The 26,825-nt window shown below is 49.6% G+C and overlaps 1 protein-coding gene and 1 long non-coding RNA gene across 4 annotated transcripts in view; one reads left to right on the forward strand and one right to left on the reverse strand.

Moving 5' to 3' along the window:
* FAN1 (FANCD2 and FANCI associated nuclease 1) overlaps nt 1-26,825 on the reverse strand; it is a 260,180-nt gene that overhangs the window by 919 nt on the left and 232,436 nt on the right. For all 3 annotated transcript variants that reach the window (XR_010933013.1, XR_010933008.1, XR_010933012.1), the window contains exon 6: nt 376-546. The gene's annotated coding sequence lies outside the window, so the exon portion shown is untranslated. The remainder of the gene's footprint in view (nt 1-375; nt 547-26,825) is intronic.
* On the forward strand, nt 170-2,116 carry LOC137203266 (uncharacterized). The gene is made up of 2 exons (XR_010933018.1): nt 170-1,177; nt 1,346-2,116. It is a non-coding gene; the product is annotated as an uncharacterized lncRNA (long non-coding RNA).

Consider the following 26,825-nt stretch of genomic DNA (forward strand, 5'->3'; position numbering starts at 1 on the left):
TCAACCTTTCCTCCAGGGCTGGCCTAGGGCCCGGGAAGGAGGCAGGGGGGCGGTCTCCGGCCTCCATCTTCCTCCCGCTCACCCCGCCTCCTCCCCCCTCCCGCCCCTCCCAATCCTCCTCCCGCCCCTCCCAATCCTCCTCCCCTTCTCCTCTCCCTTCCTCTTCCTTTCTTTCTCCCCCCTCCGGCCCACTTGCTCCCGTCCTTCCCCTCCCCTCCCCCTCCTGTCCCTCCGCACCCTCCTCCGGCCCCCCTCCTTTATCCTCCTCTCCCCTCCCCCGTTCCCCTCCCGCGGCTCCGGCTCTCCGCCCCCCCTCCCCGGCGGCAGAGGCGGGCGGGGCGGCCCCGGGTTCGGGCCTCGCCTGGCGGCTCGCACCTGCTCGGCGGCCGCGTGGATCTCCGTGGGCGGGCTGGCGGGAAAGTGGGTCAGCGCGGGGCCGCGGCGGCTGCTGCTGTGCTTGGGGGACGCCCGGGGACCGGAGGCCTCTGCTGGGAGAGAGCGGGAGGCGGCCGCGTGCGACGCCGACGATACGGGGCCGCTGCGCCCCTTCCGCCCCGGAGTGCGCGCGGGGCCGGTGGAGTGCGACGGCCGCCGCAGCCGCCTCCCTCCGCGGTGCCTGGCCCGCAGCGCCCAGCACGCCCTCATGTCTTCCGACCCTGCCGGTCCTAGGGCCCCCGCTCCGGGACGTGGTCCCCGCCACCCCTCCCTGCCCCCTAGTGCCAGCCCCGGGCCTGCGCAGCCTGGAGCCCAGCCCTGGAGCGCTCCCCCGTGAGCATCTCTCCGACGCCCCCAGACCCTGGCTCTTCCGCCCGGGTGTTCTGGGCCTGGGTCTGCCCCCCGGGAAGCCCCCGAGAGCACCGATGCCAGGCGGCCCTCTCGTCTCTCCTCCCCGGGCGGTCCTCCTGCCCGTAGCCCCGCAGAGCGCTGCCCAGCTGCCAGCACCCCGGCAGCCCTGGTGCGGCTGCCCCGTAGGCTGTGCCCCTGGCCCCGCTGCAGATCCAGGTCACTGTCCTGGGGCAAGGACCGGTCACGGGACCGTGGAGGTGACCCGGCCCTCCAGCCAGCAGACCCCGGGTCTACCCCCAGCAATCTCCCACCCTCGGCAAACAGGCAGTGTCAAGGCCCTGCTGCGTCCTTGTAGGGCCGCCTGGTCCTGTACTCCCCGTGAACTACGCAGGTAGGCCTCGGGGCTCTACCGTCTCCTAACACACTCTGAGCTCTCCCACCTTGGAGCTCCTCCTGGAGTCCTGGAAAGCCCTACCTACCCCTTGGTCACCTGACCAATGGGTCACATTAGCCCAGAACCTTCCCAAAGCCTCTCACCAGAATGCTGTTCCTTCCCCAGGTTTGCATCCTCTCCCACAGTTTGCATCCTTCAGTAACCGTGTGGGTCCAGGAGGCTGGCTTCTGAACGCCCAGTGGAGCTGAGCTGGAAGGGTCAGGGTCTGCCACAGGCTCCTGGTGTGAGAAGACTTTGCTGTGGGAAGCCTGCATTAACCGCATCACTGAGATCGTGCCTGTCCTCTGTATTCAGCACCCGGCCACGGTCGAGACTGGGAAGACCCCTCATTAGTCTGGACCCAGGTCCCTGGAGCTCACCCGACTGGCCAACATTTGGTACCTCCCCTCCCACCCCAGGCTCTTAGGGCTGACATTAGCTCACGAGCCCTCCGCAAGTCCACGTAAAGGGACAGTTGGACGCTTGGAAGCCGCCCACCCACACCGGGAGGGGTGAGGGCAGGGGTAAGGTGTGGGAAGAAAGAGAGTTGAGACAGGAAACTGGTTAAAAAACATTCTTCAGCACCTGGAGAAGCTCTAGTAAAGCAGTCAGGGGCTGCTCTGCTGGGCATCCGGGCTTCAGGTCAGCCAGCGCTGCAGTTGAGGGCCCACCCCGTCCCCTTCCTAGCTCTCCCTGTGGGGAAGGGGGGGCAGACGTGTTCCCCAGACTGCGCCAGGCAGGCCCTCAGCCAGGTCGACCAAGCATGGGTGCTCCAGAGTGAAAAGGACCTCAAACCCATCGGGCCCCGGACTCCCAAGCTCCTCACCCTCCCACCTGCAGACCCTTTGTTTTGAAAACTTTCACATGTTAAATAAATGGCAGTTAAATAGGAAAGAATCTGCATAACTTCTGACTGTGACCCTTACGGAGTTGGGCGGAGGGGATGCATCCACAGATTACACACAGGCAGATTACACACCCGCAGGGCTGGATTTGAACACCCGGTTTGCCACAAGAGCTGCCAGTTCGTGCCACTTCCTACCCTTGGCGACAATGCGGCCTCAGAGCCCTAGCCCTGCCAGCTGGCTCTCAGGCGCTAGGACTTTAGACAAATCATCAAAACAAACGCAGAGCCTTGCGGATCTCTCGGTAAACACCATTCAGGAAAAGCCAGGCGGGCCCTGGCCATTTGGTTACAAGAAAGATTTCGATTCAGTTTAGCTTTGTTTTTGTTTGACTTTTTGGTCACAGGCTTGGTTATCACCTTTGGGAATCTTCCTTCCCATAAACTCCGGCGGAGTTCTGAGGTTCAGAAGTTCTCAGGGAAACCGACACTGGTTAATAAGGCTTGGAAGGGGCTTTTTTCATGAAGTAATCCTCCTTTAATGTCTATTTACAGCTGGGCTCCACGTAGCAACAACCTCTGATTAAATGCCCAGTGTATCCTGGGGCAAGAGACGAATAATTGCAGTGCTTCATTTTCCCATGTGAAGATTAATGAAAGCTTTGCTCATTTTGTTAGTGTGGGAAAGAGGCAATGTTGGTATCTGGGCTTGAAAACTTTTCGGTATTGCTGTCCTGACACAGTGTGGTGCAGTGTGGGTTCTCCCTGTCATGGTTACTATACACCTTTGAGAACAGAACAAGCTTTTGGTGCCAGACCGTACGGTGGGGCATGGAAAGAGGTGTTCCCAGCCTGCCTTATATGTAATGTTACACACTTACGTGGCAGAACATATTTCTTTCCCAAACACTAGATAAGTAATACACTCCATAAATGAAGATCATTTGTCATTAAAGATCTCAGCATTACTAATGTCTTAGACCTGCCACAAGGCTTTTCTCAAGCAAGAGAAGAAAATATGCCTACCTGTATAGCTTCTCATGGAACTTTCCTGCTCCGACCATGTGGGGGGGATGGAAAGGGCCTGATCTAGGAGTCAGAAGTCTGTTCAGGGATGAATTTGGCTATGACCTGCCTGCATTACGCTGCTGCGGAAGTCACTGTCCTTCTCTGGGTCTCAACTGCATTATATGTTAATAGAAGAGTAATCTCCCTTCCTTCCTCCCTCCTTCCCTTCCCTTCCTTCTTTTCCTTTTTTCTTTTTTTATTATGGAAATTTTCCATTTCAAACATAACCAAAAGTAGAGAGAATAGTAAGATGAGCCCTCATGTACCCCTCACCAGCTTCAGCAGTTACCATCACAGAAACCACCTTGTTTCATCTTTGCTTCCATTCACCCCACCCCCAGCTTATTTTGAAACAAATCCCTAAACATCAGTAATTTCATCCGTAAACATTTCAGAATTATATGACCTATCTATTGCTGCTGTCGAGTTGCTTGAAACGGCAATACTCTATTACGTCAAGATGCTGTGGGTTGACAGTTTGGGCTGGGACCAGCTGGACAGTTCTTCTGTTGGTTCTGTCTGGCTGTCTCACGTGAATGCATTTAACTGGTGACTTGGCTGTAGCCAGCCAGTCTTTGATGGCCTCTTGTCTGGCAGCTGGTCAGGGTGCCTCCGTTGTCTACAAGGCCCCTCCAGCAGGCTAGCTCAGGCTTGCTGTCATGGTGGCAGCGTTTCATGAGTTTCCAGTGGCAAGAGAAGGCAAGCCCCAAGGAACAGCTACTTTCCAAGTCTCTGCTGGTGCCATGTTTGCTAATGTCCCATTTGCCACAAGTCGTGTAGCCCAGCCCAGAATCAACATGGGAGGGGGAGAGAAATGTACAAGGACATAGAAGCAGGGAGAGTAATTCACTGGGGGCTATTACTGCAGCAATCTACCTTAGGGATATATTCCTCAAACATAAGCCCTCCCCCCTTTAACATAACCACAACTCCATTATCAAAGCTTACCAAATTAACTGCAAATCTTTAATATGGACGGTATCCACTGTATCTAGATTCCCCCATTGTCACATAAATGTGGAGAAATGGGAACCTTTGTGCAGCCACAGTGGGAAACAGAATAAAACGGGGGTCAGTATTGTTTGTGTGTAACCGTTACGTTTTATATGAGTGTATCCACTCTTTTACAGTGTGAAATATATTTCTTTATCATCAAATACGTTCTAGAAACCCTGGATTGGTTAATCCCAAAGGCTCCTTTGGGCACCAAGATTCTGCAGCTGTGTGTGCAATGTTTACAGAAACATGCCCGTGGCTTTAGGAACAAGCCCGTCTCTTCCAATGGTGAGGTTCTCAGGCAGCTCACCTTCCCTGGCGCTCACTGTCTCTAGGGCAGGGGACAGTGAAAGCGACAAGATCTGAAGAGTGCTGCTTTCTGCTATGATGATCCTTTCTGGCCAGTGGTTTTATCGTAGCATCTGGGTACATCTGCTTCCAGAAGTTCCCTCGCCTTCTGCTGATCCAGAGCTGCTACTGAAGCTACCGTCTGAGCATCTCCAGAAAGCCCTGGGTGCCCAGCAGGGTCCACCCTCAGAAACCCCACTGGAGCTCTGCAGTGTCCTACTGACTCATCTGAGGTCTTTTTGGGATTCTGCAGGGCTACGCTGGCTAGGCCAAATCGTTCAGGGAGGCTGAGTCACTTCCATGGGAGTATCTGCACATGGGACCCTCAAAACCCTTAAAGCACAAGGGCTGCCTGACCCCACACCCTTGCCTTACTTGCACCAGATGTGTCGGGAGACCAGGACACCCAAGGAGGAACTGGAAGGGGCTCAGCCTTCGTGCTTTCCTGTGGTTGGTTCAGGGTGGGCACGTGACCCGGAGGCCCAGGAGAGGAGCGTTTCCAGGAGAGGTTTCCCTCTGTCATGAGACAAGTGCACCACTTCCTTCCTGCTGGGGTCCTGGGGAGTGTGGAGTGTTGAGGATGCGGCCCCTGTGATCCATGGAGGAGAATTTGGACTATGCTGGGTGGGCCAGGGAGATGATGGGGAAGGCATGGCAGAGCCTCGGCAGTCACCCACAATCTCTCTCTCAAGCTTCTCGTGAAGGGCCTCCCCCACCGACACCACCCACAACCAGATGCTCTGAGCCTTGCAGCCAGTGGTGTCTGGCTGAGAGTCTCCTGCTCTTTGTTTGTGGAAGAGACACAGGCAGGGACCACGTGGGAGGTCTCTGGTAGGCCCCATGTGTTCCCGTGTTCCCACTTCGGGAGCTCCAAAAGTTGGTGGGCTTTGGTGCCTGCCTGGCACAGGTGCAGAGGAAGGATGCCCCATCCGCTGCAGACCCATCGCGGTGGGAGTGAGCAAGGGTGGTGGCAGGCTGCCCACTTTGTAATAAGCAAAGGGGAAGGGGCTCTCCAGAAACCAGGGCAGTTGTAACACTTCCAAGGACCTCCCGCTTTGGTCTGAGTAAGCACACCCCATTGTGATTTTATTGTCATTTGTTGTCACTTGAGCGGTCCCTTTAAGATTTCACCAACTTTAATTCTCTCAGGTGCTGTCATCTGTGCAGTAATACGGCTCGAGTCCTCGCAAGTTCAGTTGAAATATACAGTTTTCCCAGATGCAATATAGGAATTATTCTCTAAAATGTAACCGCACTATCTTAGGTCTGAACAGCCATTTAGCCAGGGCGGATCCGGATTCTGTGGGGTCTGAAGATTATATACTTGTGAGCCTCCTTTATGAATTAAATGTTGCAAATACAAAATTAGGGATGGAAGTGAATATTTAGAATGAGAAAATAAATCACAACTAATTAGAAACTTTAAAGTGCTGAAAAATGCCACAAACCCTGTAAATCCAGAAATATAACATAACACTAAAAAAATTAACTTCCTGACATAATTATATAATACTTGTTTTTCTGCATTTTTGGCTAGACTCTGATCACCTTTTTATAATCACCTTCTTACTGTATAATCACCTTCTTTTGTCATTTTTTAAATAAAGTGTATAAAAGACAATTTTTTGATGGCACAGGGGTCAGCGAACCTTTCCTGTAAAGGACCTAACAGTAAATATATTAGGCTTCATGGCCATGGGGTCTCTGTCACAGCTACTCAGCTCTGCCACTGCAGCATGAAAGCAGCCCTGGACGATGTGCAAACAAGCATGGTTATGTTCCAATAAAACTTTATTTACAAAAACAGATGCCAACCTGGGAAGTGACATCAGCGAGATGGTAGACTAGGAAGCCACAGACACGATGACTCAACAACAATATATAGTCCATAAAGTCCTTACGAGGACTCCAGAAACCGGTTAGGAGGTCACAACATCCCAGGAAACTGAAAGCTAAGAAGAGCTGCACTGAAACAGGTAAGAAAAGCCATTTCATTTAAACCACATCAGCCCTTCCCCCAAGCAGGCACAGCTCACTATCAGGAGAAAGTGTCCAACTCCCAGCTTCTCCCTTGAGAGGAAAAGAGTGGAACATATATCCAACATTCCAGCTTCTCAGTGGGCTGCCCAAGAGACTGGTTTCTGTCTTGCCTGTCCCAGAGTGTGGACGCCTGGGGGCCACTGAAAACAACAGAGATCTCATGGCTTGTGGTGACACCAGAGTGCCTCCCCTACCACACACAGACACTAACACAGCTTGCTGTGATCAGGAGAAAGTGCCTAGCTCATGGCTTCTCCCTTGGGAGGGAAAGAGGACAATGAAACAAGGGTCCGACATTCCAGCTTTTTGGGGGGGCGCTGCCCGAGGAACTGGTTTCCGTTTTTCCTGACTCAGAGCACTGATGGAACTAGCAGATCTTAGATGCCTGGGGCCGCAGAGAACAAAAGAAAGCTCAGTGGCTTGATGCAGCTCCAGAGAACTTGTAGTACTAAAAGCAGACACCAGAGGGAGCTAAAGACTACAAGCTCCTGAGAAAGAAATCAGCAAACCTGTCTAGTTAGGAAATTACACAAACCCAGAGAGGACACATCCCCACAAAAGGTGTGAGAGGCCCTCAGAAGCTCTAGCCAGGCTTATTGGTGAAGGTCTTCCCCTGTACAAAGCCAGTCCATAAAGACTTGGAAGAGTGACTTTTTCAATTGCACAAAAGACAACATAAAGTAGCAAGAAATCAGAAAGAAGAACTAGGAAAACATGGCCCAACCAAAGGGACAAAATAAATCTCCAAAACCAACCTTAAAGAAACAGAGATCTATTAATTACCTGAAAAAAATCCAAATAATGATCTTAAAAGGAACACAAATAGACAGCTAAACAAAATCAGAAAAACAATGCATGAACAAAATGAGGATATCAATAAAGAGAAGCTATTAAAAGGAGCCAAACAGAATTTCCAGAACTGAAGAATATAATAACTGAATTGCAAAATTCACTGGAGGGGATCAACAACAGACTTGGTCAAGCAGAAGAAAGAATTAGCAAACTCTAAGACAGGTCATTTGAAATTATTGAGTCAGGGGAACAAAAAGAAAAAAGAATGAAGAAAAGTGAACAAGCCTAAGGAACATATGCAACACCATCAAGTGGTCCAATATTCACATTATGAAAGTCCCAGAAGGAAAAGAGGGGAAAGGGCAGAAAGATTATTTAAAGAAACAATGGCCAAAAACTTCCTACATCTGAGGAAGGAAATGAACATCCAAATTCAAGCATCTCAAAAGACTCCAACGAGGATAAGTCCAAAGATGTCCACACAAGACACATTATAATCAAACTGTTAAAAGTCAGAGACAGAGAGAGAATCTTTTGGGCCTCTCACTGCTGTGGCCTTTCCCGTTGCTGAGCACAGGCTCCGGACGCGCAGGCTCAGCGGCCATGGCTCACGGGCCTAGCCGCTCCGCGGCATGTGGGATCTTCCCGGACCGGGACACGAACCCATGTCCCCTGCATCAGCAGGCAGACTCTCAACCACTGCGCCACCAGGGAAGCCCAGAGAGAGAATCTTGAAAGCAGCAAGAGGGACTCATCACACACAAGGGAGCTCCTAAAAAATTATCAACAGATTTCTCAGCAGAAATATTACAGCCAGATGGGAGTGGGATGACATATTCAAAGTGCTGAAAAAGAAAAACCTGCCAACAAAGAATACTATATCAGGAAAAACTTTCCTTCAAAAATGAAGGAAAAATAAAAACTTTCCTGGATAAACAAAAGCTGAAGGAGTTCATCACCATGAGACCTGCCTTACAAGAAATGCTAAAGGGAGTCCTCCAAGACGAAACAAAAGAATACTAGATAGCAACACAAAAGCATACAAAATTATAAAGCTCTCTGCTAAAGGAAAGTATGTAAACAAATACAGAAGTATGTAATACTATAATGGTGGTGTGTAAATTACTTTTAATTCAGTTGTAGATTTTAAAAGATAAAGGCATAAAAAATAACTATCACAATAAAACTTGTCAATGGATTCAAAATATAAAAAGATGTAATTTGTGACATCTATTACATAAAGCAAGAGGGAGAGATGTAAAGAAGTAGAGTTTTTGTGTGCGATTGAAGTTAAGTTGTTATCAGTTTGAAACAGATTGTTGTAACTATAAGATGTTTTATGTAATCCGCATCACAAACACAAAGAAAACACCTATAGAAGATGCATGAAAGAGAATGAGAAAGGGATCCAAGCATGCCACTATAAGAAATCAACAAAACATAATAGGAAGTTAGCTATAAGACATACAGAAAACTATGAAAAAACGGCATTAGTAAATCCATTGATGTCAGTAACTAATTTAAATGTAAATGGATTAAACTGCCCGATCAAGAGAATGGCCGAATGGATTAAAAAACAAGATCCAGTTATATTGTCTACATGAGACTCACTTGATGTGAGGACATACATAGGCTGAAAGTGAAAGGATGGAAAAAGATATTCCATGCAAAGAGTAACCAAAAGAGAGCAGGATTGGCCATACTTATATAAGACTAAATAGAATTTAAGTCAAAACTATCACTAGAGATAAAAAGACATTATTTAATGATAAAAGGGTTAATTCATCAAAAGATATAACAATTATAAACATATATGCGCCTAACAGCAGAACACCCAAATACACAAAGCAAACACTGACAGAATTAAAGAGAGAAACAGACAGTAACACAATATTAGTAGGCGATTTCGGGACCCCACTTTTATTAATGAATAGATCAACCAAACAAAAGCTCATTAAGGAAATACTTGAATAGTACTTTAGACCAATTAGAGCTAGCAGACATATACAGAACACCCCCACTCAACAATAACAGAATACACATTCTTCTCAAGTGAAAGTGGAACATTCTCCAAGAAAGATCACATGCTAGGTCACAAACCAAGTCTTAACAAATTTAGGAAGATTGAAATCATACCAAGTGTCTTTCCAACCACCACAGAATAAAACTAGAATTCAAAAGCAGGAAGATAAATAGAAAATTCACAAATATGTGGAAATTTAAAAACACACTCTTGAACAACCAATGTGTCATAGAATAATTCACAAGAGAAATTAGAAAGTTAGAATCCCTTGAGACAAATGAAAATGAAAACACAACATACCAAAACTTTTGGGATGCAGCAAAAGCAATACTAAGAAGGAAGTGTATAGTCGTAAATGCCTATATTAAAGGAGAAGAAAGATCTTACATCAACAACAACTTAATTTTAAACCACAAGGAAAAAAAGAAGAAGAACAAACTAGACCCAAAGTCCCAAAGTTAGCAGAAGGAAAGAAATAATAAAGATTAGAGATGAAATAAATGAAATAGAGAATAAAAACATAGAAAAAAAATTGAGTTGATTTTTGAAAAGACCACAAAATTGATAAACCCTTAGCTAGACTAAGAAAAAGAGAGCGAGAAGACTCAAATAACAAATTTCAGAAATGAGAGGAGATATTGCAACTGATGCCACAGAAATAAAAAGGATTATGAGACTATTATGAACAATTATATACCAACTAGCTGGATAACCTGGAAGAAAGTGCTAACTTGCAGACACAAGCAATCTACTAACATGGAGTCATGAAGAAATAAAAAATCTGAATAGAGTTATAACTAGTAAGGAGATTGAATCAGTAATCAAACACCAACAAAGAAATATCCTGGATCAGATGGCTTCACTGGTAAAAGAGTAAAGAAGAATTTACACCAATCTCTCTCAAACAAACACTTCCAAAACTCAAAGAGGACAAAACACATCCAAAATCATTTTACAAGGCCAGCATTAAGAGAACTACAAATCAATATACCTGATGAATATTGATACAAAAATCCTCAACAAAATACTAGTAAACTGAATTCAACAGCACATTAAAAGGAATATACACCATGACCAAGTAGGATTTGTCCCTGGGATGCAATACGGTCCAACGTATGAACATCAATTAATGCATACACAACATTAACAGAATAAAGGACAAAAATCGCTCAATCATCTTGACTGATGCAGAAAAAGCATTTGACAAAAAGAATAAAAAACAAAATAAAATTAGAAAGATAAAAAAATATATTAGGAAAAATAAAAATAGAATTGAAACAACTGCAACAAGGTAAAATAAAACCACAAAAGAAAAAATGGGAGGGGGAACAAGCGAAAAGGAGAGAACAATAAGAAAGTATAAAGAATAAAATAAAATTAGAAAAGTAAAAGATTTATTAGAAAAAATAAAAATATAAATGAATCAACAACAATGAATCAACAGGGTAAAACAATCTAAAAGAAAAAAAGAAAAAAAAAAAAGGTCCTGGCTATGGGGGGCAGAGTTTAGCAGGGCTGGAACTTAGGCAGCGGTGGGGTTTAGGGTGGGGTGGAGCTTAGGTGGGGCAACTTTCAAGCATGGGGCGGGGCCTCTGCTTAGGACCTGCGTGGAAGGGGAGAGACAGCACATCCAAAGAGGGGCCTCTGGAGTGTGGAGTTCTGGAGTTTGGAGGTAAGGCCCTGGGTGAGGGTGTGGGGCGGGGCTTGGGTTCTTTATAACAGGAGGGAGGCTCTGAGGGCAGAGGATCAGGCCCGGGAGCCCAACAGGCTCCCTGGTGCCTAAGTGGCCAGGGAAAGCATTGGCAGCGTTCCCTTCCATTCCTCCATGCCTTTCCCTCACCGTCTCCCCCAGGGTCTCCCCTGTCCCCGCTGGACCCCTAACTGTGGTGGGTCCCACTGGGTGTAGGAACTCCTCCCTTCGCCCAGCCACCCCTCAGGGACTCCAGTCCCATCCTGCCTCCACTTCTCCTCCCCCTCATTCCCCCCACGCCCCACGTCCTTCCTACCTGGTCGTAGGGTGCTCCCCTTAGGTGTCCGTGGTCCCCCACCAGTGACTGGTAGGTGGCCTAGTTGTGCAAAGACGTGAAACGTCCTCCTAGACCATCGTCTTGACTCCGCCCCCATTTCACTATTTTGGTGGTGAATTTTTCCGACTGTTTCAACTGGAGTCATTGGACATTGTCAGGAGGAGATACATCTGAGACAAAAACATAATCTGATACTATGTGACATATAAAGAGTGTAACTTCACACACATGTCCCCGCAGATTGTAATAGTGCTTCTACAAGTATGCCCTGTGTGCACAGAACTTATGATACACGCCTGGCTTGCAGAGACGGGTGGCTGGGAGAGGCGGGGGTCTCAGTGGATACTGGTGATGACTTGCCTGCTCCGTCTGGGCTGGGGACTCAGGCAGGAGGACTCCACATCCTTGGATCTGCTACACCCAATTCTCCACCCTCAAGCCTCCTGCTTGCCCTGAGCTGGCCTTTCCCCAGGGCCAGGCTGGGCGGCCCTTCCCCTCTGCTCACCTGGAAGGAGCCAGCTCCTGTCCTCCTTCTTGTCCACTCAGAGGGGTGGAGGGAGGCGCCTACAGCAGGCAGCCCCCACAGACCACCTTCTGGGGGTTCAAGTCCTCTCTTGTGGATTTCATGAGGCGGAGAGTCCCAGCGGACTTGTGGGTGGTGGTGAGGGTTGGAGAAGCCCAGGTAAGCAGCAATGGAAGGGACACCAGGCAGCCTGGAACCCCAGCCAGGAGGGCTCAGCTCCCACTGCCCCCCTGGCCTGACAGAAGAATGCCTGGATGAGCTCACGATCCCTTTGAACAAGCCGAGTTCTCCCTGAACATCTTTTTGATCCATATCTTGGGGTGATTTCTCCTCCTTGGGGGACTCACAGAGAGGAAATGGTATGAAGAGCCAGCAACCTGGGCACCCACGGTACCTCGTGGAGGCTTGGTTTTCTGGAAGCAGCGAGGGCCCTCAGTGGTGTTAGGGTGTTAGCGCAAGATGAGGACAGAGAAGCCATGCCCCTCCTGGGCCTCTGGGTCAGGTTTGTGTGGTACCTTTGGGGTGGGCTCTGAGCCCCCTGCTCCCTGAATCCAAGTCTCCTGCACCCAGCTTCCTATGGAAACTCACCGAGGCAGAGAAACTCACTGCTGGGGCCCTTAAGCCTGCGGGATTCCATCCCTTTGGTGGGATCGAGGGCTTTGGGGGATCGAGGTGCTCTGTCTCCCACCCACACCCCGCCCATCTTGCGGGGGCCTGAGCAGCAGGCAGATGGGGCCGTGTCTTCCTAACCCCTGAGCCGGCCATTCAGGGCACCTCTGTCCAAAGCAGCCATGACAGTCAGGGGGCTTTCGTCCCTCTGTGCAGGCGGTCGGAGCAGCTGGGGCCGCACGGAGCCCTGCTTCCGGCCGCGGAGGCGGAGGGGAGGACCAGGCACCGGACTTTCTCTCCCTCCCTGCGTCTGCCCTGGGACCACCACAGTGTTAAGGGAGCTCGGGGTCCCATCACCACGCTGGCTGCTATTATGGAAAAGGAGGTTTGCAGTGGGAGCGGCAGGGGGTGACTTGCACTGCACACTGTCACAAACCAGGCCGTTGACGAGCAGTGGCCCTGGTGTGTTCTGTGACAGGATGAGGCCCTCGGGGTGCTCCCCCAAAATCCCCGGTAGACTCCAAGCGCCCCGAGGGCAGGGTGGGTTTTAAGTCTCTCTTGCTCATCTTTGTTTCTCGGATACCCAGTGGGCCCTTAAGAAGCGTTTGTCGACTGACTCTATGTTATTCTGGACACAAGGTAGAATTTGTTGTAAAAGATGAGTTAAGCGTACTTACTTCATTCCTACGTGGCCATTTCTGCTGTTAGTGGGTTCTGGAATCCAGCTCTTACATAATTTAATGTCTGGTCAAGAGGAAAAGACTCACAACCCGCAGTCTTTAGGTGATGAGCTTCTCCCGAGGGCCAACGTCCCCGTAACCGGTGAGCCCAGGCCACATCTCCATCCTGGGCCAGGTGACGGTCTTCCAGGCCACCTCCCTTCTCCTGTCCAAAGGAGAAGCCAGGCAAGGACCCTGCCAGGGGTCGGGGCTGCAAGGATTTCCAGGGGGTGTGGGTATATGGAAGGTCTGAGAGCCAGCAGGGTCTTCATGGGTGGGCCCACGATGAACAGGCTGACAGATGTCCCTTTCCAGGGTCATATGAAAGCTGTGTGGTCAGGAGGGGGCCATCCTGAGATCTAGGGAGGTGACAAGACTCCAGGCAGGCTGGTGGCCTGGCTCTGCCTCTCTCTGGATAAGTGACACTAGCAAGTTGTTCAGTTGCACTGGGCCTTTGTTTTCTCATGTGTAGAATGGGGATGATAATAGTGTGTACTTCGTAGCCTTACGGCAAGGTTTGAATAAATGAATTCATATATGTAAAATGCTTCAGCAGTGCCTGATCCGTGATGGGCGTGATGTCAGTGCTGGCTTTGCTCTCTGGCAGAAGACGTCAACAACCCCCAGCCAGTGGCTCCACATTTCTGATGGGTAGCCAGGGTCGCGTCACACTGCTCACGGCTGGGCAGACCCATGGGTGACCGACCCAGAGAGACAGGGCCCAAACCCAAACTTTGGGAGTCATCTCTGACCCACAGGTGAGCCTCAGAGGTGGTGGAGCGTTGGGGAAAGTGGGAGAGAGCAAGAGAGGCGGCGGGACAGCTCCCAGCCAGCCTTCCTGAAGGTTCCGCTGTGCGCCAGTGAGGAGCGGCTGGGAGGTTGCCCACCGCATCAGACACAGTCCAGACAGCACTCAGCCCAGAACCCGTGTGTGGGAGGGAGGGTGTGGGGCCTGGGCGGTGGGGGGTGGGGGTGGGGGGAGCCCTGGGCTAGAGCCAGGATGCAGGCCAGGGAAATGAGGATGGGGCAGAGTGACATCACTGGGCCTCCCTGCTGGGGGGGACCCCTGTCTCATGGGGACGCAGCCGCACTGGTTCTGAAGGGGATGGGGACTCAGGTGGCAGGGACAGCACTGCCTGGGCTGAGCCCATATGAGAAGTGGCCCTGGACACGCAGCCGGGCGGCAGGGGCTGGTGACACAGCAGCCGGGCTCTGAAACATTCCCATTATATGACACAGAGCAGGTCATATCAGCACAGATCGAGGTTGACAGATTTAGGAAGTCAGAGGGTCCAACCTGCTGCTCCTGGGAGCGGAAGCCGAGGCCCAGGCGAAAGCACCCAGCAGGGCCCGACCTGCAGAGACTCGGAGGGGCTGGAGGACGTCCCCTGGACGTGGACTGGCCTCTTTGCTGCGTCAGGTCCATTCCCAGGCCTCTTCTTCCACCAGGAGGCTCTGCATGAACTCTTTCCAGTTGAAATACTGGCTGGTTCTTGCAGGCAAGAAACCTCCAGGGCTGAGTCTGACTGTTGTCAGAAAGTGGCTGACAGGCCCCACCTGCTGGCGACAGGCGTGGGGAGGGGAGGCCCTCGGTGACTTGGAGACTCGGTGACTCGCAGCACCGGCCTGCCAGGCTGATAGCTGGAGCCGGGGGTGGTCGTGAGCAGGGCACCTCCTCACCCAGAGCTCCGTGGGCCCATTGCTTCTTCCCCTTCAAATCCCCTCTTTCATAAATGAACTTATCTACAAAACAGAAACAGACTCACAGACATAAAGAACAGACTTGTGGTTGCCAAGGGGGAAAGGGAGTGGGGGAGGGATGGATTGGGAGTTTGGGATTAGCAGATGCAAACTAGTATATAAAGGGTGGATGAACAACAAGGTCCTCCTGTATAGCACAGGGAACTATATTCAATATCCCTGTGATAAACATAATGGAAGAGAATATGCAAAAGAAAATATATATGTATGACTGAATCACTTTGCCGTACAGCAGAAATTAACACTACATTGTCAATCAACTATACTTCAATAAAATAAATTTTAAAAATAAATCTCCTTATTTCACTCATTACAGAAGCCACACACACATTCACATACCTGGACACAAATGTAAAAGAGAAACCAAGGCCAATTTTTGCTCCACGTTAACTGCTGGTAAGTTATGAACTTCCTTAATGGAAAGAAAACTCTGAGAAGCCGCAAGCTTGTGTTTTGCTTCTGACTGTTTCTAGGTGAGCGTGATGCAGTGGAAGAGGCCCAGGGAAGTGGGCGGGTGGGATGGGCGGGGGTCGGGCCCCCACTCTGGTCAGAGCCACCAGACTGCCACCTGGTGCTCGGGGTCTTGGCCAGCAAAGGGGAGGGGGCTGCTGGCAGCCGATGACATTCCCTCCACAGTTTCTGCCCCGGACCCTGTACCCACCTCCCCAGGGCCAGGAGCCCGAGGCGGCCGGTTAGGACAGCTGTCCTAAACCCAGCAGCTCTCCCAGCCCTCCAGGCCAGGGGAGCCCAGCACCCACAACGACGAGCTGGGACTAGGATGTCACAGACGTGGGTCTGGAGCAAGCAGGGTGGGGCGTGAGGGATGAGAAAGGCAGAGGCCGGCCGTGGAGGGGAGGCTGAGGCCCAGTCCCCCCTCACTTGGAGTAGCTTTACAGAAGAAGCTTCTGGGCAAGGCTGTGTTCAGGGCGTGGATGCCCAGAGTCCCCCTCCTCTTGTAACTCAGGAAATCATGCAGGAGCTGGGGAGAATCCCCCATCCAGGGGAGGCCCCCCCCGGCTGTTTCCTGAGGACGCCAGGCAGGCAGGCTGACACCTGGGTTTTCTCTGCTGGAGGAGTTTTTACAGCTGAGACAGGAGCTGGTGTCTTGGCCCAAAGGTCGGGGTCTAGAGGAAGAGATGGAAAGGGGTGCGTGGTGACTGGGAGGCAGAGACGAGCTGGGAGAGTGAGGCGGATGGGAAAGGGGTCTTCCTTCTGTGTGGCCATGAGACACAATGCCAGCTCCCGGCCCTCTGTGAGGATGGCAGGAAAACACGCCCGCCCGCCCATTGCTCAGTATGAGAGTGTAGAGATGGGATAAAGTACAGAGAATGACTTCAAAGGTGCAGGGTGAGCCCTGAGGTCACCCCTGGGTGGCTCCCCACATCTCGTTTGTGTTTAAAATGCTCGTGAGAAGTCCCTGGACCCTTGAAGGCCACTTGCGTGCACTCCAGAAGCAGGTGCATTTTTCCAGGCTAAAGAGAAGTAAGTTCAATGAGAGGCTGGGCCCTCGAGGGGACCACTCGAGCAGCATCACGGTGGTTGATGTAGGAGCAGGAGATGAATCCCGAGGACCTGCTAACCGAGGGGGGTGGGGGGTGATCATATTATCACTTGCATCTCTGGCTCATTTCAAGATTCCCTCTTTGCCTTTGTCTTTCAACAGGTTGATTGTAATGTGTCTTTGCATGGGTTTCTTTGAGTTTATCCTACTTGGAACTTACTGAGTTTCTTGGATTTATATATTTTCTTTCATCATCTAGTCTTCAAGTGTGCTGATTCTTTCTTTTCCCTGCTCAAAACTCATTTTATATCTCTCTAGTGAAATTTTCATTTCAGTTATTATATTTTTCAGCTCCAGAATTTCTTTTCGGACCCTTTTTATAATTTCTATCTCTTTGGATCCTTTTTATAATTTCTATCTCTTTATCAATACACTCATTTTGTTCATATGTTGTTTTCCTGTCTTTGTGCATTTATTTCTTCCTTTAGTTCTTTGAGCACCTTTAAAGTCTTCACCTAGTTAGTTCACCTTCTGGACTTACTCAGGGACAGTTTACGTTGATTTATTTTGTTCCTTTTGATGATCCATACTTTCCTGTTTCTTTGTAAACCTTGTGACTTCTTTTGTTCAAAAGTAGACACTTTGTTCTTATAATGTGGTAAATCTAGAAATCAATACCTCCCCCTTCTCCAGCGTGTGTGTGTGTGTGTGTGTGTGTGTGTGTGTGTGTGTGTGTGTATTTTATTGTTGTAGGGTATCTCTTTGCTGGGAATTAGCCCCAGATAAAAGCTTAAGATTTTCTCAAGTCTTTTCTGAGATTGTGCCTTCCCCTGCACGTGCATGGTGACTTTCTAACACCCATATGCAGTTGTTTTTGAATGTCCTAATCCTTAAATTTCTGGATCCCAAAGGGGAAAAAGAGAAAAGAGGAAAAAATCAAATTCTGATCCTTTAAATTCCGTGGAAACCGCATCAGCTGGTGGGGGTGGAAACAATAGCAATCAAAGGCAGACGTCAGCAATCAGAACACAGAACCCTGAAATTTAGAAGACAAAGTCTTTATTGCCCACCTGGGCTCCGGCAAGCCACATCAGGAATTTGGGCACAGAGGCCTGCCACAGGCCTGGGGGGTGGGGGAATGGGTAGCTGATACCCACACTGAAGGCTGAAATTAGCCACAGTTTACCAGCCAAGCTTTTCCTGGGAACCCCACATGTTCAGATAGACTCCAGGGTGTTGTCCCAGACTAGTCGTCTCAGAACTGTTTCTGCTAGCACAGTTGTCAACTAGGGGAGAGATGGGTTCTTGGTGCTCCCTACTCTACCATCTTCCCCGAACTCATTTGACTTTTTTTTTAATAACTTCTATTTCTTTGCTTGGATTTTCCACTTTTTATTTGTTTCAAGAGAATTTGTAATTAATTGTGAAATCATTTTTATGGTGGTCGCCGTAAAATCTTTGTCAAATAAATCCAACATCTGATTCATCTCAGTGTGCGCCTCAGTTGATCGCTTTTCTCATTTAAATTGCAGTTTTCTTGGTTGTTAGTGTGATGTGTATTTTCTGTTGTAGCCTCAACATTTTGGCTATTATGTTAAGGAACTCTGGGTCCTATTTCGAGTTTTTATCTTAGTAGGCCGTCACCCTGTTTAGGTTTAGTAATGCAGCTATGACCTACTTTTGTGGGCTGTGTTCTAATGACAATCAAAATTTCCAAGTCTTTGTCATGCATCATGCTTTTCTTAGTCTGTTTGGTTTATCTCAGGCAGCTGGGGCTCCTACTGGTCCCTACTGGTGATGCTTGAGAAGGAAGAAGGAACTTCCTCAGACCAGACCCCCTGGTGCCTCTAGGTGGGGGAGGGTAGTCTCCAGCCCACAGGGCAGAGTGCTTCCTGGGCTAGGCGTTTGGAGTGGCAGGAGAGCAGTTCCCTTAACCTGGATTCCCCCTAGACAGTGCTGCCCACTGCCCATCTGTCTCAGTCTCAGGGGCACACGAAGACCTCCCAACCAGCCACTTGTTAGGGTGGTTCCTCTGGCCTTATGCCGCCTGGCTGCATGCTGTCCAGGTGTGAGAGGGGAGTCCTGGACCTGGCAGGGAAGAGGGTCACTTCATCTGACTGCTTACTGACCACAGAGCTTCTGATCAACCCCCCTCACCAGTCCTGCTGGGCTTGCCTGGTGTGGCTGGTGGGACTTCCATGCAAACAAGGGGAGGAAAGATTCCACCTGGGCCATTTCCTGTTGCTAGATTGGTGGTCAGGAAGCACTGGTCCTAGGTCAATTTTTTCATTAGGGTGGGGGGGTTATATGATATCCCACCTCCATGTTGTTCGTCCAGTCCTGGGGCCCCTGACCAGTTTGCCTTCATCGTACAGCTGTTCAGAGTTCTTGTTTGATTGTCTTTCGTGTTATTTCCAGGACTTATGATTGTATTTCATAGGGAAGAGGAGAAAGAGACAAGTATAAATCATCTTGTCTGGACAAGAAGTCTGGGTCTGATGATTGCTATAAGCTACTAAGTTTTGGGGTAATTTGTTGCATATCCAGAGTAACTGGGACACTCTTTAAGAAAAAAAAAATCAGCATGTCACACTTTTGTAAATTGAGTCAACAAAAGCATGGGAACGTGTGGCTAGAGCCCTTCCCAGGACCTTGGGAGTGTCCTGGACAAGTGAGGGTGTTACCAACCAGGGCCCTTGGCCCCCTTAATCAATAGAAATTGATCAGAGACCAGACAAGAAATTCAGGCAAGTCTTTCCTGGGACCCCTGCTGCAGCAGGGGGAGTGAGAACAAACAACACATTCCCTTGCTGGCTCCCCGAAAGGGGCCGGTGGGGGGTGGGTGGGGGGGATGGGCTGGTTCCTTATATGGGGTAAAGGGTAGGGGCGGGTCTAGGGGTTGGGCTGGAGAGGGGGGCTTAGGTGGTTTGCCCACCCTTTGGTGGTGGTGTGTGCACAGGGCATGCACGCTACCCTGTTTTTTCACCCTACACCGTGTTTCTGCTCCCGGCTCTTCAGAAGTGGCAGTTGGGTTTTTGGTTTTTGTATGTTGTCGTCCAGAATTTGTCCCAACTGCACATACACGCAGTTATTTTTACTTTTGATCAATTTACTTATTTTATTTATTTATTTTTGACTGTGTTGGGTGTTCGTTGCTGCACGCGGGCTTTCTCTAGTTGAGGCGAGCGGGGTCTATTCTTTGTTGCAGTGCGTGGGCTTATTGCCGTGGCTTCTCATTGCAGAGCACGGGCTCTAGGCTCGCGGGCTTCAGTAGTTGCAGCACGCGGGCTCAGTAGTTGTGGCTCACAGGCTCTAGAGCACAGGCTCAGTAGTTGCAGCACACGGGCTTAGTTGCTCCACGGCATGTGGGATCTTCCCAGACCAGGGATCGAACCCGTGTCCCCTGCATTGGCAGGTGGATTCTCAACTACTGCGCCACCAGGGAAGCCCCATGCACACAGTTATTTTCAGTCCCTTATAGTTTCTTTGTATTTTGTTGCTGGAGGAGAGGTGTGTCCAGGTGCAAGCACTGCAGCAAAGGGTCCAAGGTCCCAGCCTGTCTCATTTGGTTCTGGATGGGAAGTTCCACCAGCTTCCTGGGGGACCACTGTCTGCCCCTAATCTTTGAAGAGCAGCAGTGGGCCATTCTCCCCAGGGCCCTTGTGAGGATGTATAGGTAATATATAGGGGGGTCCTCGGCACATGCAATGTAATGATGCTTGACAAGTTATTGCCCTCACCTTTGCTCTGTGCAGTTTTTAAGTCTCTCAGTTACATTTGTAATTAAGTATTTTATGCATGGAGTACATTTTGAGACTCTCAGGTAATTCCCTACTTGCTCTAGGCAGGCAGAAGGGGAGAGGAAGAAATGAAGAAAGACACAACAAAAAGGAAGTAGGGCATTTATCAGGAAGGCAAAGGAGTCCCTCCCCCAACCCCATCCCTAGCAGACCTTCCTTTACATCTCATTGGACAGAAAGGATTCTCCCACATCACCCTGCAAGGGAAGTGGGCACATGCTGCCCCAAACAAAGCTCCATGCTGTGTGTACAAAGAGGAGGAGAAAGACTAGGAAAGTCCTTAGCAGTGTTTCTGTAGTTGGCTTTGACAGCTTCCCTCAGGGCCTAATGACTCAGTCAGTCCCGAATCCTCATGGCCAAGGTGTCATGTAGCATGTCATGTAGCATGCCTGCTACTCAAGCATGGTCGAGGGACCAGCGGCATGAACATCCCCAGGAGTTTATTGGGAATTGAGTGTGCAGATCCCCGGGATAATACATGCGCATTACAGACTGATGTGAGCTGGTCCACCTCATTTTTTCTATTCTGAAGGACATCGTGGGGAGGCCATGCCATCCTGGGTTCCACACAGATCTCAAATTGGAAGCCCCCAGCTCTGGCTGTCCTGGTCATCTAGAGTCAACAGGGCTTCCGATGATCCCCATCTGAATCTGCCTTGTTGGGGCAGTAGAGTGTAGATGGTATGGTATAGGAACTAGGTGAAGACAGCGGGTGTAGATGGTAGGGTACAGGCAGTAGGTGTAGACAGTGGGGTGTCACTGTGGAGGCCAACAGAGTGGAATAAATGCTGAGAACGCGGATAGGGTGCTAATGCTGGGCTGCATACTTTACTGTCCTCACATTTGCAGCTCATGATTATAAGCATAATTATTAATAATTCAATAATAAACGAATTGCTCCCCTTTGTGTAACCAGCTGAATAAGCTTGTTTGCTAAAAAAGAGACAACAGGCCCCCAATGGAGTCACTTGTGCTAAGCTCCCATTGAGACAGGCTGGGACTTGGGACCTGGGACCCTTTGCTGCAGTGCTGCAATGCTTGCACCTGGACAAACACCTCCTCAAGCAACAAAATGCAAACTATAAAGAACAAAAAAATAACTACATGCATGCACAGTTGGGGCAAATTATGGACAAGATACAAAAAGACCAAAAACCCAGCTGCCGCTTCTGAAGAGCTCAGAGCAAAAGCAGGGGGTCAGGAGCAAAAGCAGGGTACTGTGCGTGCCCCCTGCACACACCACCACCAAAGGGGTGGCCAGACCACCTAAGCCACCCCTGGACACACCCCTACCCTCACCCCATATAAGGAACAAGCTTGCCCCCTTCAGGGAACAAGCAAGGGAACCTGTTGCTAGTTCTCACCCCACCCTCCCACCTCCTTCTGCAGGAGGGGCCCCAATAAAGCCTTGCTTGAATTTCTTGTCTGGCGTCTGACCAATTTCTATTGATTAATGAGGCCAAGAACTCTGGCTGGTAACACTGTCACCAAAACAAGACTTAATACCTAACTTAATTACAGTTTCAACTTCTCCCAGGAGTGGAATCTTAAACTAGTCCATCAGAAATTACCTGGCTGGAAATGTAAAGTAGATAGCTAGTGGGAAGCAGCTGCATAGCACAAGGAGATCAGCTCAGTGCTTTGTGACCACCCAGAGGAGTGGGATAGGGAGGGTGGGAGGGAGATGCAAGAGGGAGGGGATATGGGGATATTCATATGCATATAGCTGACTCACTTTGTTATACAGCAGAAACTAACACAACATTGTCAAGCAATTATACTCCAATAAAGATGCTAAAAAAAAAAAAAAAGAAAGAAATCACCTGGTTGGTACTAGCAAGGTCATCATCAGCCTGCTGGACCCCTGTCCCCCCCCCTCCAAAAGAAGGTGACTTTGCCACAAACAATCCACTCTTTGCTGGTAACTTCCTTGTCCTGCCCCCTTCTGCCTATAAAAATCTTTCATTTTGTACAGGGAGCTCCATTCTATCTGCTAGATGGGACGCTGCCCCGATTTATGAATTGTTGAACAAAGCCAGTTAGGTCTTTAAACTTTCCTCAGTTGACTTTGTTTTTTAACAGAACATTGTGTGTAATTGGAAAGCTGGTGCATTGCGCAAGGTAATATTGGTGGAGACTGCAGCCCAACACTGCTTCCAGGAAGAGGGTAATTACTCTCTCTTTGTTCTCAATGCCAACCTGAAAAATCTGTGGGGCTCATTGATGACTATACGATTTCAGACCCAGGTATCCCTCTTCTAGGTCCTCAGTGTCACCCCCAATAACATCCCAATGCGCTGAGTGAGGGGCCCAGCTCAAGGATTGGAACTCGCTGGCCGTCTGCTGGCCGTGGTCCAGGGTCCTTCTTGGGACAGTGTGAGCACGGCCTGCGGAGCATCAGTGCCGGCCCCCAGCCCGATTAAGCTCTGGAGCAGAGACCTCCAGCTCGGTCCCTGGACCTCTCCAAACCTCTCCACGTGGGGGCACAATCCCACCCGCAGCTCTGACTACTCCGGAGGGACAGGCAGGGCTTGCAGGACTGGCCCACTGCACAGCGTCCCCAAGTCTAGGACCAGTCACGGCATCCGCTCAGAGGATGGCCACCCCTGCTTCTCCTTGGGACACTTGCAGCCACGTTTCTTTTCTCTCTTTCTCTCTGGATTTTATGCCTTCACAAATGTGATGACATTTCTAAAGTTCCGAGTTGGTGAGGTTTAAGATATTTGCAGACACGCTTCAGAAAACCAGTGCTTAAAGAAACTGGAGTTCGTCCAGGTCATGTCTTCGGTCAAATGCTCATCTCGAGAAATCCAGATTTTATTTGCTCATCTGATAAGAAAAACAATGGGCAATCTCTAGGTCCATCCATGTTGCTGCAAATGGCATTATTTCATTCTTCTTTTATGGCTGAGTAGTATTCCATTGTGTATATATATATACCACATCTTCTTTATCCATTCCTCTGTCGATGGACACTTAGGTTGCTTCCATGTCTTGGCTATTGTGACTAGTGCTGCTATGAACATTGGGGTGCATGGATCTTTTCAAATTCTGGTTTTCTCCAGATATACGCCCGGGAGTGGGATTGCTGGTGAAGTGATAAATTAGGAGATTGGGATTAACATATACACACTACTATATATAAAATAAATAACTAACAAGGACCTACTGTATAGCACAGGGAACTCTACTCAATATTCTGTAATAACCTCTATGGGAAAATAATCTGAGAAAGAGTGGATATATGTGTAGGTATAACTGAACCACTTTGCTGTACACCTGAAACTAACACAACATTGTAAATCAACTATACTCCAATAAAAATTTTAAAAAATAAAAAACAACAACAAAACACAATGGGCAATATGTCAACAGCCAGATTTTTTAAGGAGTTTGTTCAAATTATACTGTCTTAAAAATGAGCTTTTCTGCTCTCTTATTAATGGAGAGGACACAATTATTAGGATCTTGCCCAGTTAAAAGTGGGTGTCTTCATGGATTTTGCATACAAACATGTGTGTATGTGTGTGTGTGTTAACTATGCAGCCCTCAGGAAGGAGCAGGGACCATTCAGTCACTGCAAGTATCACCAGGCAGCATGATGGCCCTGAACTTCCTTACTCGGTGCGACCCTCAGCTCCTTCCTGGCACCCATGAGACCCCCCAGAGACATGGACCACCTTTCAGACTCTCTGTCCATTTCCCAGCACATCAGGGACTCAGCAAACTCTCACTGAGGGCAGAGATGAAGAGAAGGGCTGGTTTCTATTTGTCAAAAACAAATTCTGGGGCAGTACATTCGCTGCATCAAAGTCACCCTGACCGGGAGGGCCATGCACACAGAGGTGGGTTTTCCCCGGGGCAAGTGAAGCTCAGACGCAGGCCCCTCACTTTTATGGCCCTTGCCAAGGCCCTGTACCTACTTCTGCACTTGTAAGTTTGTAATAGTTTCTTCAAGAGGTTGCCCCAAATTGTACAAGCTTTGGGCCTTGCTAAACGCAGACCTGACCTTATAGATGCACCTAGAAACACAGGGAAGGGAGGCTGTGAACCTGCCGGGATCCAATTGGCTGCAGACCCGGATTCCACTGAAAGTGGCTGCTGGAGCCCCACCCACTGTGGTTCTCTGCCTCATTGTGGGCGGGGAAGACGGAGCACCTTGACAATGGCACCCTGCAGCACCCCCATCTGTGGGTGAGACAGTGAGAAAAGCGAGTGATATGGGTTGGCCTAGAACAACTCCACTACAGCAAACAGGATCCCAAAGCCCCTGTCCGGGACCTTCCTGTCCCACCATACGCCCACCAGGACCAACAGCTGCCTTGTCATCTTGTTCCCTCCATGAAAAAGGAGGGGTTTGTCCACAATGCTTTCCATGCTCTGTGGCAACAGATGATAAATGAAAGCATCAGCCTTGTGGATTAGTATGGGCAGGAAAATATGATGTGGTGTGTGGCACGGCATGGCACGATGTCTGGTGTATGGTGTGGTCTGTAATATAGTATGGTGTGGTATGGTGTGATATGTGAAATGACATGACATTCTTTTTTTGTTTGTTTGTTTTTTGCAGTACGCGGGCCTCTCACTGTTGTGGCCTCTCCCATTGCGGAGCACAGGTTCCGGACGCGCAGGCTCAGCGGCCATGGCTCACGGGTCCAGCCGCTCCGCGGGATGTGGGATCCTCCCGGACCGGGGCACGAACCCGCGTCCGCTGCATTGGCAGGCGGCCTCTCAACCACTGCGCCACCAGGGAAGCCCCGACATGACATTCTTGAACTCGGAGTTTTTAGGATGTTGGTGATATCAGCCCACGTAGCCTTTCCTCTGGGATTCACCTCTAGTGCTCATCGACCCTGGAATCCAGAGTGACAAGAGGGGTCTGCCTACACTGCCCACCCTGCCCCTGGGTCTTCTGTCGGATGGTGTTATGAGTTGGAAGGTGTCCCCTCCAAAATTCCTCTGTGGAAGTTCTCATGTTACCCCAGGATCTCAGAATGTGACCTCCTTTAGTAGGAGGGTCTTTGCAGAGGTAGTCAAGTTAAAACAAGGATGTCATTTTACCCTCACAGCCACCCGTTGGGCCCATGAGAGGACGAGGGGCCCCAGCTCAGAGTTCTGTCCACAGCTTCGCCTCCGCTGCTCCCAGGGGTCTCTCAGGCCCCTTTGCTTCCTTTCCTGTCTCATTCATAAGAGTCAGCCCTGCCCACACTATATCGTCATTGGCTCCAGGGACACTCTTAAATTCACCTCGCTCTTCCCCATTGCTTTCCCACCCATACCCAGCAAATGTGCTCAGTCCTTTGCAAATGTCAGACACTCAACAAATGGATGTTGAAAACAGCAGAATGGGTGACCGTGGCCCCCATTTGTCACCGTAAAACCTCAATCACGGCAGCCAGACCTCAGGCCTTACGTGACGGAGTCTCCTGCAGTTTACAAGGGACTGAGGGCCGCTAGGGCTTTTGCAGCTGTGGGAAATAAAGACGCCCAAAGTCCCACGGCCGCCACGTGGCCGGGCCAGCACTGAGCCCAGATCTCCCGGCACGGAGCAGGCAGTCTCGGGGAGAGGGCAGGGCCACCTGTCTTGTCCTGCGATACAGGGGCAGATGGGGGGCCAGATGGGCCATAGGGAGGACAAAAGCCACCCCGGGCTGCTCTCCCAATACAGGTGATCACCCCAGCTTCTGTGTACGGGCTCAGCTCTGGCCTGGCTCCACAGGCTTGCCTTTAATCCTGATTTAGGACGCTCCCTAATGCAGGACACTTAAGCCCGGGGAATGGGGCAGGAGTAATAACATTTGGGCTTAGTGTGAAGTTAATTCTTTCCACTCTTTGGGGTCTGGAGATCGCGGAGAGCGTGGGTTTCTCAGGCACATGTAAGGACATGAGCTCTCCCGGGCTCTGTGTTTGCAGTAGGTTCCCACCCAGTCTGCTCCCACCCGGGGAGGAGCCCTCCTCCCCGCAACCTTGACCTTTCTTTGGGTGCTGCTATGAGGAGACATTTTTCTTCATTGGCCCCAAACAGCAAAGCCTTTCTGTGTCCTGATAAACCAGGGGGCACACTTTTAAGAGGCAGACGAGTCTATAGAAAGAGGGGGAAGGAAGGAGAGAGACGGAGAGGCAGAAAGAGAAAACAGCAGAGAGATAGAAGGACAGAGAGAGGAAGAGATTTACACAAACAATGTTCTTAGTGAAAACCAGAGGCTCCTGCAGCCCTGACACCCAGACTTGATGAATAGATGAAGATACAGCTGAGTGCCAGGCCCACCTAGAGCAGACATTACTGATCCATTGCAGAGTTCTTTATTCCTGGCTTGTTTCAGGTGTCTTCCAACCCAGAGACCCGGCAACCACAACCCTATATATTTGGCAAGAAACTCTATCAGAGCAGTCATTTTATTCTGTATTTGGTAAATATTTATTTTTTTTGGAGGTGGGGGGAAAGTCTGTGAATGGGAGTCTTTTTTTTTTTTTTTAATTGAAGTATAGTTGGTTTACTATAGGATGTGTTAATTTCTGGTGTACAGCAAAGCGATTCAGTTATATGTACCTATA

Source organism: Pseudorca crassidens, chromosome 1 (assembly GCF_039906515.1).
Source record: "Pseudorca crassidens isolate mPseCra1 chromosome 1, mPseCra1.hap1, whole genome shotgun sequence".
In the NCBI taxonomy this organism is placed as follows: Eukaryota; Metazoa; Chordata; class Mammalia; order Artiodactyla; family Delphinidae; genus Pseudorca; species Pseudorca crassidens.